Below are 5,534 nucleotides of genomic sequence, written 5' to 3'. Positions count from 1 at the left end.
TCTATTTAGAGTACATCACTATGAAATTAAACCATAAAATATTCAAATGCTTCCAAACTATCATGAGCTTCCAAGTGAAGAACCTTATAAGCATTTGGATGAGTTTCTTGAAGTGTGTCCTACCGTGAAATATACGGACATGCCGAAAGAAGTGTTAAGGCTTAAACTTTTTTCTTTTACCCTTAAAGACAAGGCAAAATATTGGTTCAACAATCTTAGGCCTTTTTCGATAACTTCTTGGGCGAAAATGCAACAAGAGTTCTTGAAAAAATACTATCTGATTTCTAAGACCAATGCCATGAGAACTTCCATTAGAGAATTTTCTCAAGGGGATGGGGAAATGTTTTATGAGGCATGGGAAAGGTTTAATGATTTGCTTTGAGGCATGGGAAAGGTTTAATGATTTGCTTAGAAAATGCCCTCATCATGACATACCTAAGTGGCAACTAGTTCAATATTTCTTTGAAAGCTTACCGGATAATCATAAGGGTATGGTTGATACATCAATGGGTGGTTCTTATCTTAACAAGCATGAAAATGATGTGTGGCAATTGTATGAAAGTATAAGTGAAAATTCCATGCATAGGTCCTTGTCTTCTAAAAATGGTAGAAATCTAGGAGGAAGGAAAAATATTAGCTTGTATCAAGTTGACAACTCCAATGATATAGCCGCCGAGATGAAATCCTTATCTCAAAGGCTTGATCAATTCTTGATTAACCAAAACTCGACAAATCAAATGCCTTCTGCCCCTAATCATGTTCATCATCGTGCATCTAATAAATCATGTATGACTTGTTCAAATGTCTTGCATTCTACTTCTAATTGTCCCCATGGACTTGTGCAAAATGAAAACTATGAACAAGCCAATACTATTTTTGCTAACCAAGGGAATAATCCCTATGGCAATCATTAGAGAAACCATCCGAACTTTTCTTGGAAAAGCCAAGGGGAAGGCTCAAACCCTCCCCAAGGTGGTTTTCAAGGAAAGTATGTTCCACCTCCGATGCAAAGCCAAGGTTCCCAAGGTTTTAGATCATCATTTCAATCCCATGGTAATCAATTTTCTAATTCTCATTTTCCTAATCAACCATCTTATTCTCAAGGAAACTCTAGGAGTCCCACCTTTGAAGAGAAAGTTTTAACCGCTCTAGGCACTCTAGAGGCGAACACTCAATTGCTTCATTCTCATTCTCAATCCATTACTAAGCTAAAAACCCAAGTAGGGCAAATAGCTAGTACTTTAAATGCTAGAGAGAAAGGAAAAATGCCTTTTAATGCTCCACCAAAGCAACAATGTGTTGTGGAGACTCATTCCTCATCGGAAAGTCCTATAATAGAGCATGTCAATGCGGTGTCAACCTTGAGAAATGGGAAAATCATTGACAACCAAGTAGGTATGTCCAATGAAGAGAGTGAACCGGTGCAACCAAAGTTAACACCCATCCCGTTTCACATTTTATTCCTCCTTCATTGCATATGCATGATCATTCAAATGAGAAAGTGTCAAAAGGTGATTTGAAAAGTGAGTTCAAAATTGATTTTAAAAAATGAATCAAAGCATGATTTGAAAAATGATTTAAAAAATTCTTGTGTTGATGATGTTCCAAAGAAGGATTTTGAAAATTTTTTTGAGCCAAGAGCTCCATTTCTGGATGCCTTGAAAGGATCCATTTATCTTAACAAGCAAAAGACAAAAGCAAATGAAATCATTAATGTGTTTAGGCAAGTGAAGGTTAACCTTCCGCTTTTGGATGCAATCAAGCAAATTCCAGCTTATGCCAAGTTTTTAAAAGATCTTTGCACCCAAAAGAGGAAGAACAAAAGCCAAGCACCTAGGAAAGTGGTATTGACCGAGAAAGTGAGCTCTATTTTGCAACATAACACTCTTCCAAAGTTCAAAGACCTCGGTTCACCTACTACATCTTGTGTCATTGGTGACCATGTCATTAATCGAGCTCTTCTAGACTTATGAGCAAGTGTTAATCTTCTTCCATACTTGGTATATGTTAAATTAGGCTTAGGAAACTTGAAACCGATGTCGGTGGTTTTGCACCTTGCCGACTGATCCATCAAAAAGCCTAGGGGTGTCATTGAGGATGTATTGATTGAGATTGATAAATTTTTCTTCCCCGTTGATTTCGTTGTCATTAACACGGAACCGGTTCCGAATCCTAAGAGCCAAATTCCCGTTATCCTAGGCCGTCCTTTCTTAGCAACCGCGATGCCAACATTAATTGTAGGACGAGGATAATGAAGATCTCATTTGGCCACATGAAGGTGAAGTTGAATATCTTCAATCCAACCCCAAATTCATTTGACAAGCATGAAGAAGTGAATGTTGTAGAGAAATGTCATGCTAATAAATGTGAAGGAATAGAGTCTTTGCTTGAAACCAAAATTTCAAAAGGGTTATCTTTAACCCTGAATTCGAAAAAAGTTGTTTCAAAATCTTGTTTTAAAAGGGCATGGAAGCCCAAAGATCACATTGAAAAAGGACCAACAAGTTCCTTTGAGCCTAATCCGACAAGTTCTCTAGGGAACCATTTGTTGGGTGGAGTTCAAAGTACTTATCACCCCATTAAGGAGGGGATGCACTATAAGATGTTTGATCTGGGCTAAAAGAGCCCAATGTCTTGCTAGAGATGTTAAAGACTAGTACATTTCGCAGGGTGTCACAACCCTATTCCTCCCTCATTTCTATTTTAAATTTCATTTCTTGCGAAGTCTAGATATTTGCTTTAGGTTCATATACATTGCTAGGAACTGTGATTAGGATTGCATGCACTTTCATGTTAAAAATGGACATTTTGTTCCTGTTCGATTGATCTCAAAAGAGGTTCGATCAATCAAACTTTATACCTGCATCCAATTATCTCTCTGTCCAATCGTTCGAAGAAAACCTGTATATTTCAGCTCTCTGTCTGATCAATCGTAAATTATTCGATCGATCCAAATTCATCTTGGATCGATCTGCAATCTCAACACTTAGAAAATTTTTGAACCTGCATCCAAAGACCTCTCTGTCCCATCGTTCGAACATGTCTGCAGATTTTTGCATGTTCGATCGATCGAAGTACTTCTGAGATCGATCTTGGAGAAATCGATCTCTATTCTTTGATTTACTATTTGGACTTTGACTTTGACTTTGACTTTGACTTTGACTTTTGTTTCGAATTCAAAAAAAAAAAAAAGAAAGAGAAATTGTCAAAAATACAAAAATATTTCTGTTTATTTTATTTTATTTTTATTTTGTTTTTTTTTTGAAAAACTTAAATATTTTCAATTTTCCATTTATTTTTATTTTATTTTATTCATTTTCCAAACAAAATCCAAAAAACACTTTTGATTTTTAATTTTTAATTTCTAATTTTTAAATTTTTGATTTTTAAATTTTAATTTTCCAAAATTCAAAAATAGTTTTAATTTTTAATTATTTTTAATTCAGAAAAATCCAAAAATTTCAAAAATAATTTTGTCATTTAAGAGGAGAGATCGATTCCAGTTCGATCGATCTGAGGATTTAGTTCAATCGATCGAACTGAAAAGGAAATGTTTTTAAAAATCGAATCTAGGGTCATTCGATCAATTTCAAAGAAATCAATCTTCAAACCCTAGAGCCCATCGCCACTGCAAACCTTCTGTTCCATCTCCGGCGACCCCTCTGGCGACTTCATCTCATCCCGAATCTCTCTCCCTCATCCCGAATCTTGGATTTCATTCGCATCTCATCTTCTCTCTCGGTTTGGGGTAAGATCCGAGATCCCTTTTTGATTTCGAAGCTTTATTTTGATGCCATCACTGCTTTCCATGTTAGATTTATGATGATGATGGTGATTATAGCCATTAATGAAGCTTTAAAGCTCTATATATATATGTGTATATATCGGTTTTATATTTTTGGTTTTCATTTTTGATTTTGGAGGTCACGGGCCTAATCAAGTGACCATGTTTGTTGATTTGTTGTGTAGAGGGGCCCACGAGCTTGCTTGTGAGGCCCCCGTGCCATCCACGTCACAGATCTGTGACTTTTCGAATTTCACCTCACAATTTGATCGATTGAGCTTTATAAATTTGCATCACATACTTCACACACCATCTCTTGTGTTTCATATTATCTCATACATGCCCAATGCCTATGTTTTCCACATTGGATGCATTCCATACTTATACTATCTAAGCATGAGTCACTTAATGTCATTTATTTCTTATGACTTGCATAGATTCATGTCCTTTATTTTGTTTTGTCTATCTTATTTGACATAGATGTTTCTATATGTTATGCGTTATTTCTTTATTTAGATACTGACTTGTTCTGCAAGTTTTCCTTTTATTTTGCAAGCCATGGCTAGGGTCAAGACTGTTGCCTGTGGACATTATCATTACGGAGTCAGGCGGAGATTAGACAACCAGGTAGGCCCATCTGACGTCCAGGACCCCATTCCTGAGCTAGAGCCAAAGCAGATATAGGACCAGTCAGAGGCAGATACAGCTCAGTCCCCATCCGCTAACTCTAGACTACAGTCTTCGGCTACCACATCATCTTATTCAGCTAAGGCTAAGCATGTACCATTTCCTTCACCACCACCGGTACAGCCAGACCTAGTCCCCGAGAGACCTGACAGGAGATACTCACGCCTTTAGGTGGCACATGAGTCGGTGTTCGACATTTCTTTCTTCTCCCGGTATATGCTGACCCGGCTAGCTTACGATGATCTTGACCGGAGGGGTCTTTCAGCTATATTTGCCCCAGTCACTTATCCAGTTTATCCAAGGCTTGTTCGGTTATTCTACCAGTATCTCCGTCCGACCCCGGGTAACTTATCAGAGCTGCAGACCACTATCGATGGTTACCCCATCCAGATCATAGTTGATATTCTAGCGAGATCATCCCGATATCCTCATGTCTGCCCTCCTGATGTTCATTATCCTATTTTGGAGAGGAGGCCTTCTTACACAAATATAGCTGTGGCACTCATAGGCTACTAAGCAGATGGCGAGCTTTTCGCCACTCGGACTTATCTGCTTGATGAGCTCTGGTTCTACGATTCGGTCCTATACCGAAACGTACTTATGGCAAGCCATAAGATCTAGAGGCGGTCTGATTTTCTAGTTGTTTTATATGGATTCTACACAGGACACTGGGTTTCTATGTTGGCACTCTACTGGAGTGTCATGATGAAGTTATATTCCACTTACATTAGCAAGGCTAAGCCCAGGCGAGCCACTTTTCTACCATTTAGCCATCTGATCACTCAGATCCTCAGAGATCAGCGCTATCCTATCCGTACGGATAAGCGTCAGAGACAGGAGCTTGCCACTTTGGCAAGCAGGATTGGGATAAGAGTTACAATGCTCTTATCAAGAGTTTGCGCAAGAAGGCAATTTTAGCAGCTGAGGAGCTTAAGATAGAGGAGATAGAGCAGGCAGCAGCTGCAGCTGTAGCAGTAGCAGCCGCAGCTATAGCAGCAGTTGCTGCAGCTGTAGCAGTAGCAGCCGATCCAGCAAACCCACCAGTGGCTGCTGATGTGTATGT

At 38.6% G+C, this 5,534-nt stretch overlaps 1 pseudogene; it reads right to left on the bottom strand.

The window, feature by feature from the left end:
* Positions 1-361: 361 nt before the first annotated feature.
* LOC132310664 (small nucleolar RNA R71) lies at positions 362-433 on the bottom strand (annotated as a pseudogene).
* Positions 434-5,534: the final 5,101 nt, after the last annotated feature.

The sequence above is a fragment of the Cornus florida genome, unplaced genomic scaffold, assembly GCF_030987335.1.
Source record: "Cornus florida cultivar Cherokee Brave unplaced genomic scaffold, ASM3098733v1 CherokeeBrave_3.0.0_Hap2_Chr05, whole genome shotgun sequence".
Taxonomy (NCBI): Eukaryota; Viridiplantae; Streptophyta; class Magnoliopsida; order Cornales; family Cornaceae; genus Cornus; species Cornus florida.
The sequence above is the reverse complement of the archived record's forward strand: the minus strand, read 5'-3'. Positions and strand labels throughout refer to the sequence as shown.